The sequence below is a fragment of the Tympanuchus pallidicinctus genome, unplaced genomic scaffold (assembly GCF_026119805.1).
Source record: "Tympanuchus pallidicinctus isolate F22 unplaced genomic scaffold, pur_lepc_1.0 scaffold7, whole genome shotgun sequence".
Lineage (NCBI taxonomy): Eukaryota > Metazoa > Chordata > Aves > Galliformes > Phasianidae > Tympanuchus > Tympanuchus pallidicinctus.
Window position 1 is genome coordinate 24,680,036 of NW_026294791.1, and position 23,851 is coordinate 24,703,886.

At 43.8% G+C, this 23,851-nt stretch overlaps 1 protein-coding gene and 1 long non-coding RNA gene across 2 annotated transcripts in view; both read right to left on the reverse strand.

Annotated features, from left to right (window-relative positions):
* Positions 1-23,851, reverse strand: part of XPR1 (xenotropic and polytropic retrovirus receptor 1) — a 78,767-nt gene that overhangs the window by 45,525 nt on the left and 9,391 nt on the right. The gene's annotated exons all lie outside the window — the stretch shown is intronic.
* On the reverse strand, positions 4,816-16,555 carry LOC128072373 (uncharacterized). Its single transcript, XR_008202235.1, has 3 exons — positions 9,007-16,555; positions 8,181-8,281; positions 4,816-7,209 (listed from the first exon to the last, which is right to left on the reverse strand). It is a non-coding gene; the product is annotated as an uncharacterized LOC128072373 (long non-coding RNA).

The following is a 23,851-nucleotide window of genomic DNA, read 5'->3' on the forward strand; positions in this document are numbered from 1 at the left end:
CCAAATCACAGTCTTGTGACCAAAACAGGAGCACATTCAGCAGCTGTCTGCTCCTCTAATAAATTAATAAGCAGGCTTAATTTGTTAAGGAAAGATTAAGAAGGAAGACTTCTGGCTGTTCAACGTCCCTTCTTTATTTTTGCAAGTCACACCAGCATACAGTCAACAACATAGGCCTAAAAGCTTCTTTGAAACCTGTCTGAGCTTGCAGGGAGCCCCTTAGCTCAGAGCAGCACCTTGCTCCCACACAGCCAGGCACTCATCCTGGACACAAGTCACCTGTCTGGCATGTCGGGGAGTTCCCCTTCAGCTGGAATTGTTTACAAACAAGTCAAGCCTGACACAAGACATGCACTGTCTGCAAACAAAGGTTGTCCAGACTTGCAGTCTGCAACAAGCAAGAAAGCCTGAGCAGCCCTATGCCAATTGGTGTTGTTCCAGTGGATATTCCCTTTCACCTTGAAAAGCAAAGAGGCAGCTGAAAAGCAGAAAGTCCTCCAGATCATTTGCATCTCCTACAAAAATGCCAAAGATAACAAAGCTGAGAGAGACAAGGAAGGCTGGCTTTGTTCAGTCTAAATAAGGTGCATGACGAAGTCCTAAAGCTGCCTGCAGCCACGCAATGGGAGAGTATGGAGACAACTTTCATCACCAGAAATGACACAGATCTGAAAATAAAACAAATGTAAGCCATTCCTAGAGGTTGGACAGATTATTCACTGGCTTTTTAGTTACGCCAAAGAAAGCTAATCAGAGCAATGGGCTGTGAATATAGGTTGTACTCTGATTTACTCTGCTGAGAAGAAACGCCTTCATGTCAAGGTTCGAAAAAGGGACAACCTTGTGGTCTATGATTTAATAGGATGAAAGAGAAGGAAAAGAGTATCATTGGAGAGGTCTCAAAGATACAGCAGAAATGAAAAATTAATACTTGAGTTTTTCAACCAATCTCCCTTCCACGGTAGCATTTTTTTTTTTTTACATACTGTAGTATCTGCAGAAAGAATCACCTTCAAAAAAGTCATTCTGTTTTATCAGAAAAGAACTTAGAGAAACACTGCAGTCATAAACAGTACATCGCCGCTGTTTTCAAAGTTAAACTGCATTTGCTTGACTTCAAAGCATCTTATCCAAAGATGGGAAATACCACATGGGAAGAAAAATTGCTTCATTTAGGATCAAAACCCGTAGCTCGGAAATCTATGCCAAGCGTTTTGAATCAGAATCATTAATGATTAAGGATGTTTAATCCACGGCGTTGAAGAGAAAAAGCCAGCATAGTGCTTGAAAGAAATAAAACCCACTCGTACGGAAACAGAGCTTCTGGTGAGAACAAGGGCAACTGGGGTTGCCCAGAGCCAAAGGCAGGGCACCCACCAGGCCAGACTCATATAGCTGCATATCTGTGGGATGGAGCTTCACCAACGCATTTATAAAGCTGAGCAGAAGGTTGCAATCTAATTGCTTCAATTTACAGAAATAAATACTGCCCCCACCCCCAATATTTTCAAGTAATTATCTAGCTGAATGATCACAATCATGAAATATGTTATTATCCCAAGCAGACATTTATAGTACTCAGGCTTAAAGCAGCACCTCACTCTAAGCAGGATGCCAGAGGCAAGGGGCTGCTTCTGCCTGCAAGAAATAGGAGCTGGAGCAGGGCACGCTGACCTGCACCATGCAAGTCACTGCCAGCACCAGCTGGGGCCATTCAGCTTCTGCTGGGCACAGATTTCACTGGCTACAGTCACCGGTGAAAGCAGGGGAAGGAAAGTGTGATGCTGTAATGTAATGGATAGCACCGCAGTAACAGCAGCACAATCCCAGGCTGCAGCAAATGAGGACAAGCCCAAACGTAGATGATGCAGATGCAGAAACAAAAGAAAACTTGCTTACTCTTTGGAAGACCTTTGGAAGGCAGGGATCTCCAGAAAAATACCCTCGCCTCCACTGCCAGCCCTTAAATGAGGAGTGGATCCTGGCTCTATCCCCTCCATCACTAAGGTTCACTGCACACATCTGAGCTCCCCTGGGTTGGCCCTGCCTTCCCACCAGGTGCTCAATCACTGCTCCAGGCCATGACTTAGCATTTCTGCTACAGAAGGATACATAGGCTCAGGTCTTGCTCTCCTTTCAGCAAACAGCAAGTTGAGAAGCAATATGTTTGCTGACAAACTAATCCTATGGCCCACGGGAGGGAAATGAAACGACAAAGGCCTCAGAGCTTAAGGAAAGCTGTAATCACTTCCACGCTCGTCAGTCCCAAACCTGATTAGTCTTCTGCAAGTGGTTTGACAGTTGTCGATCTCAAAGTAATCCTCATGTTGTGCATTTTTGGTGCTTTTCTTACCCCCACACAATGAGTTGAGCTGCTGGTGGCACTTCCAGACCATGTAGCACATGGCTGCAGCTCCAGGACCTCCATCAGCAGAAGAATTGCTTCACACCATCAGAACCAAGGCCCTTCCATGGCTCACCTCTGAATCCTTGAGTAACGAGGAACACTTCAGTTCCAGAGAAAAATGGGAATCTACTTGCAATGAAGGGGATACAGAAACAGATGTTGAAGGCCTCACTCATGGTAAGGTATCTCCAAACAAGAATTACATTAGGGTTTTTTACAAATTCTCAAGACAAAAACCATTTACCCCATTGCGGTGACAAGGGACAACAAGGCTACAGGAACTGAACATAAACGCCCAGCTTTTCAATGGTTGATGGGTTTAGACTGCCAGCAGAGCAAATTGCCAAGGAATTCATCTACCATATGAAGGCTGTAGCATCCAGAGCCCCCGTAGCGGAAAAAAGAAGATGAGGAGGTTTAGCCAAAGCACCACATTTTAGAACTGTCATCTTATTATCACAGTGTCATGAGTTGGAACTATATACGTGTTCGAGGCACACTGGAAACTATGGGTTTAATTAAATATCTTCTAGAGAATGTTTCTGATGCTTTCAGAGTACTTTTTATAGTCTCGATGTTGTGGCAACAGAGGAAGTGGTATTCACATCAAAGATAGCACAAACAGAGCGAGGAATTTATAAGTGTATGCAAGTAGAAGGACAACCCAGGTTCTGAGTCAAAAGACCAAGATTCATGTGGAGAGGAGAGAGAGGGGGAAGTGAACACAAGTATGAAATAAATCCCCAGGTACAAGAGGAGAGGTAAGGACAGGCTCCTGCTGAGAACTCAGGGGTCACCACCAGCTCCTCCCCTGCTGTTGGTGTGGCCTTTACCACGGTCACTCTGACTTATGAGAGTTTTATTAAGCCTTACTCTTCTCTAATCTCCAAAGGGCTGGCACGCACACAGGACGCCTGCTGAATACTGAGAAGGGAATAGGAGGCACAAGTCTGCCTGCACACAGAGACCTTTCCTCCAGAATTCAGCCCTGGAATGCATCATGGGGCAGCACAAGCAAGGGCTCCTCCTAACCACATCACACCAGGGGCTGAGTACAGGACCAGGGGTGCCTTAAAAACGTAGAGAGAAAAGATAAAAAGCAGTGCTCACCAGCTGAAATATCTGTTCTCACATTGTAGTGACACAAACCCTTCGAAAAGCCCAAAAAACTGGGCACTGAGGGTATTCCACATTTTTGTTCTATACATGCAATGTAAAAAAGGGTCTGGCTCTAGAGGTAGAAAGGATTAAAACCCTGGATATCCACAGGCTAGCTGTACAGCAGTCCAGCAAACTAGCTACCAGCAAGCCCTGATGGGACAGGTGCCAACTGGGAACGCACCAAGCTGCTTCAGTATTCTCCTGAAACAGAAAATTTGGTGCAGGATGTTCCTGTGTGTTCAGATTTGCAAAAGACATTTCGTGATGTTTTGTCAATGTCAGAAACAGTTACGAGCTTTAATGCCTTACAGGAAAATATTCCAGTTATCCTCAGGTAAGATGGGCTTATTTGTGATACTCAAGGGGAGGAACTGTTTGAACACATAATGACAGCACTGTGCCATCACATTCTCCAGACTGAAATACCAAAGGTTTAATTTGTTCTATCCCCTTTTTCCACAGCGAGCACCACGTTCACAAGGTGAGATGTAATGGTTGTGATCAGAGCTGCCACATTGGGTCAACAGTACAGAACCAACACATCAGTTCAGATTTTCAGCTGTTCAGCCACAACTTACTGTTGGGTTTCCATTTCTTCAGAACCAGTGTTATTGCTGAGCTCTGGTTAAGAAACAGAAAACCATTCATAATACAAACATCAGAAGGACATCAAGTGCTTCTTCCCCAGGAAAAAAGACCAAAGCTTTCGAAGAATGGAGAAGCTGCTTACTACTACGTCATCAATCATGATTTTAATGTTTAGAAGAGTTTTCTGCTGCCTTTTGACCAAACCTTTGCATGTTTTCTTTTTATTGGACTTGCTTCAAGGTACAGAAAGCTAAATGAAATTATAACCAGGAAACAGCTCTACCAACATGACTCCTTTACAAGTCTGTGCCAGGCTGGAGTTTTTAGGGCCATTTCTCTTGCTTACAGACTTATTTTCCCTGCATGCAGCCACAAACCACCAGACTTCTTCATGCATTTGTGCAGTTTTACTTTGCTGAATGACATTTCTCTTTTTTCCGAGCATACAACCACTCAAGTATTAGAAAGCTGGCAAGTGACATTTAATGTGTCTTTTGAGTAGATGCACACAGTTCAGGGGAAGGAAAAAAGCAAGCAGTAGTTTACCACTGGTGGAAATATCACCAGTCTAATTTTGAGTCAGGAATGCAAAACCAAACTGGTCCAACCCAGGCTCCTCATGGAGGCTGTGGATGCCCTGTCCCTAGAAGTGTTCAAGGCCAGGTTGGATAGGGCCCTGGGCAGCCTGGTCTAGAATTAGATATGGAGGTTGGTGGCCCTGCCTGTGACAGGGGGGTTCGGAGCTGCATGATGCTTGAGGTCCCTTCCAACCCAAGACATTCTGTGATTCTACGATTCCACTGTCTACAGAACAGTCTACAGATAACTGTTAAAGACAGAGGAGAAGAATGAATGCATTAAAGTGAGGAAGCACCCATCACTAGCAGTAACACATCAGCTAACAGCAAAAAGAAAGAAAAAAAAAAGAAAGAAAAAAAACCAACAACCAAACAACTATACACATTAGCATTTAGAAATCTCCCCTGGGCTCAGCTAATTGCTGTGATCAATTCTGGCTTGCTCACAGAAGCCTGGACAGCTAGCTGGAGGGGGTAAGGACAGAACCATAGCATGGGAGATGCAATTTTAATGAGCTTTTAAATAGCCAAGGCAGCATCCCACCCCACAGTGTGTACTGGACAACAGCCCACCTGATGCTGCAAGGTAACTCACCCGTCTTCTGAAGCAAATAACCTCCAATAGTGCTTATTATCTCCTGAAGTATTAGGATTTATTATGGTAAACCAGTGCATTTTATTTCTTAACAGTATTTACAAAGCTCAGGAAACAACAAAACCCTGGGACACATGCTTGATATTCTTTTCAGTATGGGTGATACAAAGATACATAATCCTCTTAAGAAATAACCATTGTAAAGCACGGATAAGGGTTCATAACAGTGACATATCTTTATAAAGAAGGGATTTCCAGCGTGGGATTTCAGAAAGCACACTAAATGCAGACTGCAAGGCCTGCAAGCCATCCCACAGTCAGCATCATTGCAGATGATCCTATGCTTTTATGCCACTCTGTTGCTTTTCCCATAGTCGGGGTGAAATTGATGCACTGCTCACAGAAGCAGGGACTGACACCTGCCCCCCATCTCCTGGTATAATTAAAGCAAGTAGAGAAGGTGGAAATGTCCCACTCTTTTCATTAATAACTTCCAATAACTCTATACAAGATCAGATTTCACTTTTTTTTTTTGTTTTAATAAGCAGATGCAATTCAACTTTTTTTTTGAGATGGAAAACAAAAACTTGCAGATAAACAAAAATGTGTAAAAAGGCAGATGTTCAGAGGTTGTATTGCCAGGGCACTGTTCACAGGGCAAACTCACACCTCATGTGCCCTTGTACTGCAGCAGCAAAGCAACCAGAACACTGGATTAAATGCTGCTACAAGTCACTATGCAATAATTAAAGTTACAGTTCTCATAGAAAAGAACTGCCAAAGCAGTTTTGCTCGTGAAAACTGGGTTCCTTTTGCCAGCTTTACATGAGAAGAGCCACATTGAGGCTAAAAGGCAAGTCAGCCCAGCAGTCCCTTCCCATCACCCAGTATGATTAACCAGGAGAGAATGCAAAGATAAGACAACCTTGCAGTGAAGCTTCCCCTAAATAACCTCTCCCAAAGCACCTGTTTGTGGTTTAGGGGCTTCCTGACTCTGTTTGGAGCTCAAGTATATTTGCCTCCTATGCAATGTGTGGAATCCTGTGTTCAGCTCTCAAACTCCCAGCACCTCCAGACCATCTTTCACTTTGAATCTGGCATCTACTGCTTCCATTTGATGTCCCCTAGTTCTTGGCAGAAAGAGTGAGCTGTTCACCTATTTTATCAGGTAGTCTCCTATCCAATCTTGTTCAAGGCTAGATAGCTGTAATCAGCTCAATCACTCGTACAACAGCAGCCAGTAATTCATCTTTACTGCCCTCCTCTGTGCTCCTTACTGCTTTGCTCTCAGCCCTTTGAAATGGGATAAGCTGGCAGGGTACATCAGTACCAGCACCGTACACAGCTGGGCTGATAAGCAGATAGCAGCTTTCCTACCAGCCTTGCTTTCACAACAAAAGGTTTTCTTCCACATCCAGCATGCCAGCATCTGAGCTGGAGGGGAGATGATGGGCCGGGCATGGCAGTCCTGGTTTTCACCAGCCCAAGCTCTGTTCTCCTCTTTTGGCTACAGCAGTGAGCAGAAAGTCTCCGCTGAAGCAGCTCACTGAGAACAGCCCCCTCCTCCCAGCCCTTGCAACTGCTCTGTATGCTTCAGGTACAAAGTAGAAGGCTGTGCATGGAGGCCAAAATTCAGGTACATCCATGTTCCCACACTGCATCACATGGTTCATACATGCAGCACACAACACCCAAAAAGGAAATGCAAAGAACGTGATACTAAATACTGTCAGTCAGTTTGCCAGTCAAACAAAAAAAGTCTGGCTGCAGATATACCGAGAAGGGCTTATTTTATATCCAACTTCCTCATGCAGTGTCAGCTTGAAGAGGTCTCATTCAACCATTTGAGGATGCTGTCCTTGATAGAACATCAGGCAAAGCTGTGAAAATAACATGCAAGAAAGTTGATGTTGTTTCTTGATCTTCATTTCCACAGTTGGGTAGCTCTTACAGCAACATTTCGTTCTGTCATGGGGATGCGAGAGACGACTTACATAAAGTTCAGTTTAATTGCCAAAAGAAAAGAAAAATTAACACAAAGAAAGCAGACAGAATGCCAGGCCCACTCTGAATCCTCACATTGAGTCAATCAAAGGAAAATGAAACTGGGATTCTGTTAATTACCCATGGGTTGTGAATACACACACACACCTTGAACGTGCTGCACAAACCCACAGTGCTTACTCATTACAAAGTCACAGCATCCTCCCAAGCCTACCACTGTACTTCCATGGGGAGCCCTGGTCTTTTCTGAAACATAAAAGCTTCGCCTGGCACATAGGAACAACAGCACTCACAGTTATTAAAAATATATCACTCGAATCACCAACATAGCATATGCATTTTCGTGTCTCAAAAGCAGTAAGCCTAGAGCTGTCACTAAGCTGCTGCAGGACACGGAGAGGACCAGGAGGACTTGAAGCACGTGTGGCAGAGGCACTTCTGCATGAAGACAAGGCAGGGCTGCGTGGTGAGCCAGCTCAAGGTACATAGCTTCACCACCATGATCTCAGAGCTGAAAAAGCACTGTGGCAATGGCTGCATTTAGACTCATCTCTTCACACAAAAGAAGTTTGCTAGAAAGAGTTTGGTTACTGTAAAAAAAAAATATATATATCTATTAACTCAAAAAAACAACTTCTTCCTTCAGGTGTACTCTTACTACATGGCAACGTCTCCATCCCCCACTTTTCTTTTTCTTCAAACCTGCTCCTCTCCTACTTCTCTGACTGCTGCTGTTTCAGTTTCCAGGGAGATGACAGCAGGCTCCATAACAAAAGAGACGTCAAAAAAAAACCCAACAAGCCAGCCAATAAGCTGCAAATTCAACCCACACAAACTTCAACCTCACAAGCAATCTGTGTATGGAATCCAGCTGCCGTTATACATTTCCCAGCCACCTTCCCTTATGCTTTGATACAAGAGTAGTTTAATGCCTTCGCATTTTGCTTGCTAAAACAAAATCAAAGTGAGAAAGCCAGGGCATTAACATGGCTCTTTACTGTCAAAGAAATCCGAGCACTTAACATGCTTTTCAAGGGTGAAGTGATTTTTGCTCTGATGTCAACTGCAACAAGATTGCTGTCCCAGCAGATCACTGTCCTGTAAGCATCCAGGTGGACAGACAATCTATGGGATAGTTGTCATTAGTGCTTAGCTCAAGCTGGCTGCAAAGGCCAACAGCCAGCTGCTTGCAAAGCTGCCCACCCACCTTCACAAAACCACCCGCCGCACCACAAACTGTTGTCTGATGTTATATTACATCCTCCTTCCCCCTTACGTGCCCTTCACACACCCTTCTCCTCTCATATTACCGACTGCAAATTTTTACATCTAAAGTCAGAGTTAAAATCTCTTCCCTTTACAGCATTAATTGCTTTGATTGTTGGAACAGCTAAATGTAGTCACCGTGTCTTCACAAACGAAGCCCGTGTTTCTCTAGAACCATAACCAAACAAAATTTATTCTTTTATTGTTTTCCAATGAGAGGATCCTTTGAAGGCGTTTCCCTGTTTTTGAAGCTGACCTTCCACTACTCCTATCATATTCTGACTCTTTTTGGGGGGGCAGTACTTGGAAAACAGCGTCACACTGACGTAGGTCAGTCACGCTTGCTAGCTGAAGGCAAACTGCTTCTTTATAGTATTCTTTCTGATTCATTTTCCAGTAAAACTTACCAAGAGTTAGCAGGGAATTCCCCGCTCCCAACTCCTTCGGGCATTCTGGAACCAATTCAAAAGGCTCAGATCCAGAAATAAGCTTTGTTTTCTTCTGAGCTGAAGGCATCTTGCAGGTATCGATTTCACATCTGCTTTGAGAAAAGGTTCCAGTGACAGCTGCAGCAACTCTGATGGGATACTCTGGCCATGTTTAAAGTTACACATAACTCATTTTTTTGGAGAAGTCAACTTTTCCAGGTCAAAATGAGACTTTAACTACTGGCCCCTCATGTAAAGTAAGCTCCTAAGAAAATCACTAGTCAGATATTTCAGAAAGGAGGTGATATGTGACAACCAGCATGGCTTCACCAAGGGTGAATCCTGCTTGACCAACCTGCTAGCCTTCTGTGATGGTGTCACTGCATCAATGTAGAAGGGAAGAGCCACGGATGTCGTCCATCTCAACTTCAGTAAGGCCTTTGACACCGTACCCCACAACATCCTTCTCACCAAATTGGAAAGATGTGGATTTGATGGATTGTTCAATGGACGAAGAACTGGCTGCAGGATTAAGTCCAGAGTGCAGCAGTCAATAGCTCCATGTCTGAATGGAGCTGGAGGTGAGAGGTGTCCCAGAAGGGTCAGTGCTGGGACTGATACTCTTTAATACCTTCATCAATGACATGGACAGTGCAGTAAAAAAGCTTGGAAACGCTGCACATTGCAGAGGGTCTCCCCTCCAAGCCCTCATACCACACAGCATCATGTAACCCACAGACAATGAGATAACGTTATAAATAGCAGCAGCATGTCGTAGCTGTTTGTCTCAGTAAATTCCACAGTGAATAAGGCTCGGTGACTCAAGGCTGCACAGCGCTTGATTCAATGGTCATGGGGAAATAGTTTAAAAATGAGAAGTGAGACGTTGCTTTTCCATCCACACCTCAAAGCTGCCCGCAAAGGACAGCTGAAGGACAGCAGGAAAGCTGTGCGCTGCTGCCAGCACAGACCCAGAGCCAAATCCTTGCCCTTGTTTTGTCTGCCTCCCCAGCTCTCCAGATTCACTAAGCTCAGACTTGAGAGTTCATATTTTTGTAGCCATATTTTCTGGTTGCTGGACTGGAGATGTAAAAGCTTTTGGGACATCTCCTCCATGTGTGCTTCAAGGACACAGCTATTCTGGGCTTACCATGGAGGAAAAACCCAGAGTCTCCAGGAGGAGCTGTGAGTATAGCACTGCAGTGATGTGCAAAAGAAGCAGCAAATTTCTCACCAGGGCCACAACTCACCTCTGCTCTAATACTTAATGGCTGAATATTTTCCTTTTTAAAGCCTCCTATTCTACTTTTGCCCTAGTGCAACACTAAAGACTGAATCCCTAACTCACTTAGTACAGCTAGAACAATACGACAAATATTACCATAATGGTTGGGCATTAGGAAAAGGGTCCTGGAAAAGGTGGTCAAGTGCTGGAACAAGCTCCCCAGGGCAGCAGTCACGGCCCCAAGCTGCTAGAGCTCACAAAGCTGTCAAACCAAGGGTTTGAGTTCTGGGTGGTCCTTTGCAGAGCCGGGAGTTGGACTCGATGATCCTTGTGCATCCCTTCCAATTTGAGACATCTGGGGATTCTGTGACTAAAAGCTCATCGTATGTACAAGTAGAGCAACAAGCTAATTGGAGCTGTCAGTAGAAAAACAGAAAGACAACTGAAATGAAGACAGCAATGCCTATCCTCTACCAAGGATATCAAAGACAAGTCCAGAAGGAGGCCTGCCTCCACAACGGTGCTGGTTAAAAACTCCTTAAAGAGCTATAGAGACCCTTATGTCAAACAACAAGGGCTTAAGTCAAGGCAGATGAGCACATGGAAAACAGCAGTGTTTGGGTACTGTCCATAGATCTAGGCTCAGAAAGGCAACAGTTCATATCAGCATCTCACAGAAGCTATCACAGAAGCTAATAGTAGTCATCCCTATGGGGACCTCATTGCGACCTTTCAGTACATAAAGAGAGCTTATAAAAAAAGATGAAGACTCTGATAGCAATAGGACATTGGACAGTTTTAAACCACAAGAGAGGAAAATAGGGTGAGATGCTGGGGGTAATTCTTCACTCAGAGTGGTGAGGTGCCAGCACTGCTGCCCAGAGCTGTGGGTGCCCCATCCCTGGAGGTGCCCCAGAACACGGATGGGCCCTGGGCAGCCTGAGCTGGGGGCAGCCAGCCCATGGCAGGGATGGGGCTCAGTGATCCAACCTAAGCAATCCTATGGCTCTTGCAGACAAGAGCCCCTTTGTGGCCAGCTCTCTGGACACATCAGCCATGCTGATACCTGCTGCCAGCTTTAACACAGGAGCAGAGCTCAGTATTCTGCACTCGACCTTATGGCTGACACAAGGAGCCACGATTTATATCCACAAAAGAACATGAAATTCACTATGATAAGCTTCATAACATGAAGCACAACAGCATTTTATTTCTGACAAAATTTACTATAATTAAAGTAAATAAACAGGAGCCGAATATAGCGAAGATTTACTCTATTCTACCAATTAAGTGAAGCTAAATTGCTAGGTGGGAGACTTTAGGTGGACAAAATGGGCAGCTGAAGTTTTGAAGTTTGCACCAGAGACCAGACAACAACATTAAGGGCCAGAGATGTCCAAATACTTACAGCCACACCAGCACAGAGAAGCAACCTTGCTTGAGTACCCAAGCAATGATGTCTGCTCCCACTCACTCAGCCTGGAATTCCTGACACAAGTACACAAGGGCACCAGCTCCTAACAGCTAACAATGATCAAACTCTTGAGAATTTCTCAGCATCACACTTGGACATTCCCAGGCAGAGGGAACAAGAACTTCATTAAATGAAGATATACTGACGGGATCCAAATAAAAAGTCAAGATCTAGCCTGGAACATGCAAGTCTAAGTAGTTACTACAGCGATTTTATACCTAATGAGAAATTGCTAAGAAAGGCACAAAGATGTTCCCAAACCTGATTTCATTCTCAAGTCTTACAGCTTAGCTGCCTTCAGTTCCTCCAGTTAGCTTTCTAAGAGCACGAGTGGCCAGCATAAACGAGGTCAGGCTCCAGTGACCCATCAGGAAAGCACATGAAAGCAGCAGACAAATCTGGGTGATGCTCACTCATCTGTGCCAGCTCTCTCTTTGAAGGATGCCCCTTGTAAAACACCAGTGCTTTTTATTCTGCGAAAGCGTTTGTAAGATTGGAACAAGGGAATTAAGAATAGTGAAAACCTTGAAGAAGAAACAAATAGGGAAAACAAAAGACTTCAGGTCATGCTACAGGCATCCCAGAAAATGCCTTCATTCTCCAGTCCAGAGATCTCTTCAAAACAGCTGCAGGGAAAGCAACTTATTGCTTTGAAGAAGAGCCCAAATTCAACTTCATGCAGTTGAGAACTGTATGAAATTCAGTGTTATACTCAAGAAAGACAAGCTTGTAGAAATAAATTATAAAACTCCATACAGGAAAATAGGGTTTTTCAGGAAAAAAAATAAATAAATAAAAAATCATACAGATTTCTCCAAGACAGCTTTTTAGTGAAGTCAAATCTAGTCAGGCAATCATCATTAACACATAATGCACCTTATACCACTATTTGTATTTCCTTAAAGAAATGCAGGCAGCTGTAGATAATGATATATCAATGCTCAGTGCTGCAGCAAATCTCAAGCTCAACAACCTATTTTCCTGCTGATCTGGCTGCTTCAGCAATTTTAGCTAGGAATCAATCAGTGCAGTAATTAGTAAGCTAGGTGCCTTGCAACATGGCAGCAGGGAGATCTGAAGACAAGCTAACAATGATACTGAAGGCCCAAGTGCCCAGGAGTTCCAGTTGTTAAGGACTAGCTACCAATAAATTCATCTCCCCGTTCCTTTTCCTCCAGAACTAAAATCAATATGACCCCTACCTAGAGGAGGGATCACTGCAGCATCATCCATCCAATCCCACTGATCAGCCTGGGTAGAGAGGTCTCATATAAAGAGTTACCGAACTTTAGCATCCTGTGCAATATTCAATATATGCTAAAACCCCATCACTACTAACACTGTAATAAGAAGGATAAATTCCCATTATTTCAGCAGCTATGAAGCCTCAAAAGATCATGGTGATTAACTGGAGATCACATCAGAGGCTTTCCTTAACTGGAAGACAGACACAGCTGATTGCCCACAGACATGAACCTGAAACCAATTATCAGCTATAGAAATGGAATAAATATTGGTACAATTCCTTCGATTCTCTGGTGAACAGCAATCTTCTTCTTACCATTCCAAGTTCAGCTATTCCAGTACATTGTCTTAAAAAAACCCAACAAAACAAAACAACCATCAAACAATATATGTTAAAATTGGAAAATGAATCCCATTTAATTATGATGTTGTGGCAGTGCGAGCTTCAGAACAGAAAGAGGAGTGACCTAATGAGACGTTCGTCTAAAATAAGATGAAAGTTGTCTTAAGAACACATTCCAACTTCTGAAGGCTTCTAATTTCTATGTAGGAATCAAATTTAGTTTGCAAGATTTAGAAAGCTCCTTGTGCTTCAAGCTACACCAAATAGTCATGATGTACTCTCATGCTCCCAGTCTGTGCACCTGCCTACCTGCAGCAGATCTGGGACTAAATATTCCTCTTTCAGTATATGGTTGGCAACCCTGTACAGCCCAAATATCTCAGAAACAAATTCATTCATTGACTCTATAGTGTTTCACAGTGGTAATCCATCTCCAGCAGGATGATCCCGCTGGTGCTCAGCTTACTGGCTATGTGAGTAACCACCAACAATACAGAAGTGGAATTGGAAACTCCAGCAATGCTTTCAGGACATATCATACCCCCATATTTATGCAAATATTTGCTAACATGTTGATACACTGGCAGCAAAAATAACAGTAATGGAAGCGAGCTCCACACTGGTATCTATTACCTCCCTCAACACCACAACACAGTAAATCAAACTCGCCTCCCAGAGCTGCCATGGCTCACCTCAGCTTTCTCCCGTAGCCAGCAATGAGCACTGCCTCTTCTTGTATCCTGTAGGATAAAATCCTGTACAAATCCTGTAGGAACTCACTAATACCAAGGTCTTCTGATGGAACCAGACCACACGCTCAGAAGTTGGTCATGGCAGAGGATAATCACGAGCATCACTCCATCGAGACCGTGCGCAATATCCCCTACCCAAAGCAGTTTGGTGTTTCATTTGTAGTTAATTAGCTTCACTCACATTTTATAGAGACAGCAGCACATATGGCCCAAACCTAAAAACAAAAGGAACTCTTATTTTAAACTCAATTCTAAATATAAAGCTGGAGATAAGACACAAGTGTGTGGTGTACTCGCCAATTTATTCTCAATTTTCTCTTCCCTGCAACATTAAAAAAAATAATATAGCAATAAGAGTCAGTTACTAAAATTTCAGGCAGCCCATTGCAAATGGTGCTCATTTCAGTCTGTTGTTTTTTTATAAACTCAGCCTTTAGTAAAAGATGGCCTAATTGCTAGCACAAAGTGAACAGTTATGTTGTTTTTTCACAAAATACTCTCACACGATCAACTCTCAGGAAGCCACATCTCCAGCAGGAGGTTCTTATGCTCTGCTAATTCAAGTCACGTTTTCCAAGCACGAACAAAGTCCCTTCGGTTGCACCCATGAACAGCAGAGAAAAACCCCACATTTTTCTAGCCTGAAAGTGCTGATGTATTCTTCAAGTAACACTTTTACAGAAAAGAAGTCATTATTACGATTATCATTATTATTTTTTTAAGTGTTACACAAAGCCTTTCCTCTTATTTTTCCTTTCCCCCCTTGATTCACAAGCCACAGCAGCTCAACACCACTGCAGCACTCTTGAATGCTCCTGCCAGAACCTGCCACAGCCCTAACTGAAGCACCATTGTTTGATGGAGGTTTGGAGACAGCCCAAGGGAAAAGACCTGACATCCTTTTTCTCAATGGTAACATAGCTTATTAGTCTCAAATATCTCACTTGGGCTGCAAGAACGGCCACAAAAAGCTCCTCATTGCCAGCTGGCCTGCACTCACCAGCACTGAGCAAAGCAAGCAAAGCGCTGGGGCATTGGTGTGCTCTGCACTACTTTCTATCAGAAGGGCTAATTCCAAAGCTCCCCTTCCTCAAGTCATCGCTTTCTGTAATTGGCTTGTAGGCGTAGTGCTGTACTTATGGCATTAGCAGCCTAAAAGCTCTGAACAAGTTCCTCTGAGTGAGTGAAGAATAAGTCAATTTACAAGATTAAAGCAGTTTAATGCAGCTCAGACCTGGTGGAAGCACAGGTCATCCCTACTGCAGGCAGTGGTAAAACAATGCCTAACTATCCCTTGTGCATTAGGGGACTTCCATACTGCCATCACAGCTGGAAGTCTTGCCCAGACCTCAGCAACCCCAAAGAGACAGGAGCCCCAGCTCTACCAACCCATGTCACCAGCACAAGCACCACTCTTCCAACTGCGTTCAAGAAACACAGGGATGCCATCACATGTGACAGTGCACAAGTCACTTTGCACAATTCAGCCAGTTCCAAGCTGCTTGATTGTGCAAACAAAATTAAATGGCAGAAATGCAGAAGTAACCAATGAATAACGCCATTTTTTACCTCCAAACCTCTCCTTCCCATACCCCCAAATATTCTATCTGCACATGAATCCTCGAGCCTGGATGGCAGAGATAAAAAACTTTGGGAAATGGACAAACTCCACAAAATTAAGTTGTTTGAAGATGTTAAAGCAGAAGAAGAAAACCTGCAGCACTGAGGGAAGCGTTTTTCTTTGAACGCTGCAAACCGAAGGCTGCCAAAACAGATAACAGACGCCTTACACTCAACAAAGGGTATTCAATTCGACACCCATTGAAGCTGGAGATGAGTGAAGAAGTTTCAAAAAAAAGTTTTCTGAAAGTTAGAGCTACCAAAACATCCAAAGGAACATCAGAGAGATTCAAAGGCATCGTACTGCAGAATCGGGATCATCACTATGGAAGGAACGGACTCCTCTGCCCCCAGGGATGTCCATCTCCAAAGCCCAGGACACATAGCACCAACAGTGCTTCGACCAGAGGAGACGTACCAAACCCTGAAACAACTCAGAGCTTTGCACCCTAAGAAGAATAACACCACTACTGCACACTCTCAATAAACATCTCTTTCTAAACACTCTTCCTGCAGCACAGGATTTTAAGAAGTTAACCCAGCTATTATTCGTCTCCTTTTTGCTCTACAACAGATGTTCAAACTGTGAGGTTTTGCTTCTTGCTCTTTGAGATCTGAATTATGAGTTCACACGGAGGAGGTCAACCTCTGTCTGGACTGACTCGATGAAAACACACCGACGTTGTGAGTTAATTGTAGCCGTAAATCTCTCTCTCCCAATTAGTTTCTACAATCAGCTGAAGAGCAGCATCAGGAATACCCTGAAGACTTCAGTCAGAAACATCAATTTCTTAAGATGTAAATAATCACTTGTGGTACAAGTGGGAATGAGAGAATAATCACATATTTATCTCTGTAGCTGCATGGGATTTTATCCACCACTCTGGACCTGGGGATGAGCCTTCAGCCAGTGTTTTTTCATTACAGTTATCTTAAACCTCACCTCATTCTTCCTAAAGCTCAGGTGCTGCCTATCTTTTCAGGTATTTCATATTTCAAGCAGATACTCAGGTTGTGTAGAATTTCTCTGAACATTGCTTTCCTTAGCATTCCCACAAGGTTCTGAAACACAGCCTAGGAGTCAGCAAGTCTGGTTGAGTGCTTATTTCCATTGCACTGGAGTCACTCAAATCACAGTCACACGAAACCCATGATTTATCTGAAACCTTGACTGCTTGTGTAAACACCACCAGACGCCTCTACGATTGGAAAACAATTCATCCTTCCCACATCAAATAGGATCATTTGTTCCCAGGCAAGAGACAGTGCACTACCTAATCTGAACCACTATACCGTATGCACACATAGCCACATATATCTGTGCATCACCTCAGAAACAAGAAATAGTGATGTCTGACCGTGAATTGAATACCTATTTGCAGCCCCTAGTTAATCATCTGCTTTCCTCATCCTTTGTAATTAAAGAGATGTTTGTACATTGCATTAAATTAACATATAAAAAGTCTGTAAACTCACAGAGTCCCGTGTCTCCCTCACCCTCATTTTCCAAGGCTGCTGAACTGTACAATAAGTAGTTTAAATAAACAAGCTTTAAATGAGTTCTCCCATGGATCATCAATCAGACACAGGGCCAAAGCTGTACAGAATGATGCACCGATTTGCTCCTTTCCCATATCATGCCTTCCTTGGTCCCATTTAATAACTTTTAATAGCTCTAATGACATGCTCTACTCCATGTAAGTCATTCTGCAACTGAGGAGTAAGAGAACAAGTATATCTTGTTCATCAAATGAAATATTTTCCTTCATATGGAATCTGTTTTTACTCCATTGTAATCTACATGCATCTACCTCACTAGTACTACAAAGAGGAGCAGAATTCAACTATTAGCACAGAGCCATGGCACGCTAATGGATTTTCCTGCACACTATATATTTGGGTGCTCCAAAAGATTAATGACTGAAAACTGCAGTAATTAATCATCTTAATGAGCCTGATTGTTTCTCTAAAGGAACAGCAAGAAAACCAGTTCTTGCCTGCAGTTGGAGAACAGGCGCTGTGTCCCACATACCTCAACCATGCCTTTCCTTCAAGGTATCCTTTGGTTACCAGAGCCAGCTGGAACATTGTGCCTGCCCAAACAGAATGTTAAAATGGAAATATTCAGGTCTACTGCTTTAAAAATACACTTTTCCAGGTAAGCAGCTCCTTTTACCACCACTTCGTGTACTTGATTTAATCAAATGAACACATCCTAGCTCAGCGTTCTGACACTGCAGCTTGGAGCTGCCCACATCAATCAGGGGCAAATATAGATCTGCTTGCTTCAGTTTCCTTCACAGAGAAAGGGTTTTTGCCTTTGTAGCTGTAAAAAAAAGAAAAAAGTTTTTAAGAAACTGCCTCTATTGATTTGCACAGAGCAAAGAACACTCAGAACATCAACAAACTGAAGCCTCCACCATCAATCCCTGGGGGAAAATCCTGTGGGGTTTTATTCCATCAAGTCACTGCTAAGGAAAGATGCCCACACTCAACAGGCATGTATTAGCTGACCAGCCATCCCATTTTGCTTCTTTGGCTAAACTCTGGAGTGTCACAACAGCTTCCCAGATCCACATAAGGCACAACTTGCATTTACCCCAGGTATCCATGTATTTATCTCCAGACTATCCGCCCTGAAGCATTCAGACATGTCCTAGCAATCACATAATTAGAAAAGTTAATGAATCACTCGAACACTGCAAATCCTTAAGGGTCTTGGAACCTCTGCTGGATTACATGAATCCCCAGTGAGGTACGCAGAAATAGGAAGAAAATAAATCTACATCAGTAAAGTTTCTTCCATGGAATAAGCATCCTTATAATAAGAAGCCCTTTACAAAAGTCCCAGGCAAAGTACCATTGGCAGCAGGGGCAGCTCCTGCACACTTTACACCCAACAGCAGGAGATCGTTTCCACCTTCAGAACTTGGTGTCTGAGCACAAGATTAATTCCACACAGCTGATAGAAGGCGACAGTGGACTCCAAATCAAAGGCACATCACCATCTTCAAAAGGAAATGCTTTAAGTACATAAAGTGGAATCTTAAACAGCTTAAGTGTAAAAAAAAACAAAAAAAAACAACACCTACATTCCTGAAATGTGCTCAGTGCACCTCAATGTGCTTTCATGGAACAGTAAGTCCACCTTTTGCGCATCTCAAAGCTGCCATTTTCAGAATGGAACTCATAAAAAATTATTTACACCCTTTTCTCCCTGCCAAGCCCTAAAAATAACAGGTAGTGATTCTCCTTTGAAAGCAAGGAGCCATAGGCCTTTCAAGGCAAAGAGCCCAGCTCAGCACAACAGCCAGCAGCTGCTCAGCACAGGGATACCCCCAGGGCTCCATGCCCCAGGCAATGCTGAGCATCCTTACACCAAAAGGATCACTTTGGGAAAAAAACCAAACAGCACAGCTTACAAGAGGGCAGCTCAGCGAAAACAAAAGCACAGTGGCACCACAGAAGAGTGAAATAGAAAAAAAAAAAAAACAACAACAAACTATAACTGGGAACCTAGCAGCAGATCTGCTCACATTTCTCACCCTGAATAAAAGCACAATGAATTCTGAGCCGTCACAGCCTGCACTGTCCATGTTTCTAACAGAAGGCACAGCAGCGCATGTGTACTCCTTCAATACCTTCCACTCTCAGGCAATGAGCTAAAAGCTCAAACTGCCAACTTCAGCCCAACCCAAAGCCTGTGGTTTTCAATATGCTGACTCACATCCAGACTGTCAAAAACACTTTAGAAAATTCTGAGGGAAAAAAAAAAGAAAAAAAAAAAAAGGAAGAGATGACCCAGCAGAGGAAGCAACATCCTCCCAAGCAATGTAACGTCAACAAAAACCTGCCCACACACAAATATTCTGGGCTTTCTCCTGCTATCCTGCAGCAGAATAGCCATTCCTGAGCAAATAGAATAGGATATTCACATGGAAGGGACCTAAAAAGACTCTTGGGTGCAATGGCCCGACCTCTTCAGGGCAAAGCAAGTTAGTATGGGATCCATAAACATTCAGTTAACAAAACCTAACTGGCACTGTAAAGCCAATCAAGCTTATCCTGAGGCAAAAATAATGTTATTCCAAGATGGGAGACTTTTGCTTAGGAGACAAGCAAGCTGAGAGGCAATCCAGCAGACCCATTCCAACGGCTCCAAGGAAAACGATGTCATATGTAGGCAATGTATGGCAAAGCAGTGAAAGCCCCGAGCTTATTCTTGTCTACTCCTCCATGAGAAAGTGTCAAGACTTATACAAGATTTAATGACTGCAAGGAGAGAAAACAGTTTAATGCAATGAGACTTCACCCAGATGCCATCCCACAATATTCTGTCTCCTCTCCCCCCCTTTTCTCCCTAGCAGTCGCAAGTCCTTGCACTTTACTTGTATGGAACATACAGCCATCATCAGTTACTGGGCTATAAATTAGCTTTCCAGACTGATAAAACATTGTAGAGCATGAAAGCAAGATGCAACCAGGCTCAGAAACTGCTGCTTACAGAACTAGGCACTAACTCCTGCTCCAGCCACAACGTTCCTTGCTGTGCAGAAAGGAGAAGGTTTAAGGAAAATAAAGTACAGTGACAAGAAAGAGCTGCTAAACAAGATCTGCCTTTACAAGTGGTCTGATAACACAAATACTCCTTGTACATTGCAAACGCAACCGATGTGACAGGAGCAATAACTGGAAACAGATTGTAGTTGACACACTGACGTGTTTCTGCTCCTGGTTTAGCAGGAAAGACCTCAACTTCGAACTGGTTTCCTCATTTGAGATAGAGTAACCATGCAAAAGAAGAGCAGGAGCTCGCCGTGCGCTGGAAGCAGCACCGCTGGCAGCAGCTGGGTCACCTCTTCAGCCCTGCTTCTGGGCAGGGGCATGCTGCACTTCAGCAAATTGAACTCTGAGACAGACAGATCAAAGTCTGTGCTATTCATTTAATTGATTATTAACAGGTCAAAGACCATCAGGACTTGCTTCAGCTACAGTTCACAGGCAACTTAAAACAACTCAGCTTTCCGCCCATCATTTTAAACTCGGATTCGCTGTGTAAAAACCATACGTGGCAATGGTTAATGTTTGCTTAAAGCCTATTTTTCTTTTCCCTGAAGTGAGGAAGATTGACTGATAACAACTGCTCACCATACATATAGGTCGAATACATCCCTCTGGAGGTGCTGTGTTATACCTGGTATTTTTACAGAGGCACAAAGGCCAGTCAAAACACCTGCAATATAATCATAAATACAACGTTTGCCTGTAAAGAATTGCAGGATACAAGGTGCTGGGATGTAACGAAACTCATAGGATTAGGTGCAGAGATGAAGTTGTACAGCTGCCCTCAGATAACTCACCTCTCACCAAGGATGTGTCTGCATGCTCTATTAATGCAAGTGTGCAAATCAAAATCTCTCTTTTTTCTATATGAAAAATGTTCTGAGAACTCCAAAGGATGTCCTGTATTCCTCAGACTTAGATGAACTTTTCACCGCATGTGTAGCTACACCAAAGATGGCCTTCTATCACCAGTAACCCAGTTGTCGGGGCTTTGAAATGCGAGGAAAAATATTCCCAACAGAACAAAGAACATCTCTGCTATCAACAAAACCAAACAATCACACCAATAAATGATTCACATTACCCCACTGACAACAAAGAGGCTGTGTGCTCAGGTAGGCCTGCTGCAGAGCTGCCACTTATCCCCACTTGCCCGTTTAGTTCGTGGCAGCAGTGTAATCCTTCCTCTTTGATCAGCTGCAGAGCTGTTTGTGTTCAGCACACAGACGCGTGGAACAGTCACATTCTGACAGCAGGCATCTTCCCAAAGCCTTCCAGCCTGAAAGCAAGCACCAAGCAGCCAGCAATGGAACTGGCTTCCTCAAGTAAAGATTAAGAATATTTGTAAATGAATCTATGTGCAGACACTTAATTAGATAGGCCACTTGTTGTTAAGAGTCCTGGAGGAAGGGACGGTGCCCACTGAATCCAGCATCCACGGGCAGACCCTGCAGCACCCAGGCTGCATGCCCTTCTTGGGCTCCTCTCAGACCTAGCCAAGGTCTTTGCAACTGAACAAGAGGATGAAAGGCAGCAGCCTTAACTTGCATCAGGGAAGGGTCAGGTTGGGTATCAGGAAACATTTCCTCTCGGAAAGAGTGGTGTGCATTGGCATAGACTGCCCAGGGAGTGGTGGAATCACCATCCTTGGGGGTGCTCCAGAACTACGGAGATGCAGCACTGAGAGACGTGGGCAGTGGTGGGCACAGGCTGATGGTTGGACGTGATAATCTTAGAGGTCTTCTCCAGCCTTAATAATTCTATCAACCTTCCTCTCCATCAACAAACAGCCCTACTAAGAGCAAAGCATTAGAGGAGCAAATGATAAAACCCAGCAAACTCACTGGCAGCCAGCATTCTCCCCACTTTGTTTAGGATTCCAGGGCCATTTGAGCCCTTGTGCCCCATGCAGATACCCTTCTGCTACTGCCCTCCAATGTGGAAAACTGAAGATCTGATCAATTAACTTTCAAATGAAGATCAGAGCAATGTGATCCAAAGCAGAATTAGCATTGCATAGCTCAGAAGCTGTGAGCACCCAGCAGCTGTGCCTGCTCCCAACAGGGCAGAGCTGAACTCTAAATACAAACCAGAAGTGCGCTGTAGCATTAGGCACTCTCGCCAGCTTGTGTCTTGAAAGATTAAAAGCAGAGCAGCGTGACAACATGATGACCAAATCCAAATCCCACCAATGAGACTCGGACACCTTCCATGCAGAAAAGGTGCCAACCCTGAAGGTGCTATTTATAAAGCAACGGTATTCAGCACAACGCTCAAGCAACCAAGCATACAGCTTCTAGCACTGCCTCATTTCTAACTTCTGCAAATGAACTTACAATTAAGAAAGCAGAGAACAACAAAATGCTCCTTTTCCAGCTGCCCAAAACACTTTGGCACAGTCTTGCCAAATGCCTGCAAAAAGCAAACATAAGAATGGGAGCATAACTGTGGAAGTATCCTTTGCTCCTTGAGCCAAATGTTTTCATTGGAGAGGTTTGATTTTTATTTCTTCAGCTTCATAGCAGCACGACCACATGAAGACTTTAAGGCCTGATGGATGCTTGCAAGAGAACTCCAGGCAGCTGTGGTGTTTGACACTGTCTGTACTCCTTCCTGTCTACCTTCCATATGCATATTTATAGTTTGGGGGTTTTTCTTTAATCAGAACATTTCAGGTGGGACACCTGCAACTTGCACAACGTTGGGCATCATTATTCCATCTTCAAATAAAATCACACAGAATCCCACAGTAGAAGCCATCGTCTTGAGTTTCTTGAGCCATTACCCCTCGCTACAGGAGGAATCACCCATTATCTGCTGCAGGTGTTTGCCTGACAAAGGCAACAGAAAAACTGACTCCCTGGCCAGGAGCCATAACAGACACTGCAAAGAATCAGCATAGGTGGGAGTTACGATGGGAAAATGCACAAATCTAGCCTTATTGTCCCCAAAAAGACTGCTCCAGCTATGTACAAAAAGCACACGAACTCATAATTTCTATTTTTTTGATAGATAAAGCTTGCATATCTCTCAGAATAATCATCCTGCTTGAGGCCAGCCACCACAAGGCACATGCCACAGTGCAATGCTAACAAAAGAGGGGAAAAAAAACAAAGCGGTGGCCAAGGACAAGAAGATGGAGTAGAAGCATCTCTTCCCAGACCCACTCCACATCACCCCTGTACCTCAGTAACCATGGGATCACTACTGAAACTGATGGAGGGTGGTCCTGCTTACCACAAAAACAGGATTAGGTAAAATTACCTTGCATGCAGAAGATGGCAGAACTGCTGTAATTTGGGTGTGCTGCCTTGGGGTTCTAAAAACCCAGTTAAAGCATACTTTTATTTGAGTTATGCAAAGAGGCCGAAGCCTTGAAGGACACACTGTAAAGCAGGCACACTGCTGCTGAAATACCAGCTCGAGGCTTTGGCAACCTCCCTTCCCCATATTAGCAGGGCTGGGGGAACCTTCTCAGGCCGCAAGAAGTTCCTGCATCAGCAGCTCCTGACTGACAGCTGGGCTGCATCAGCCTCAGGATCCGTGTCCCCAGGGCCATGAAATCCATGGCTGATGACTAATTCATTACTCGAATTTGTGCT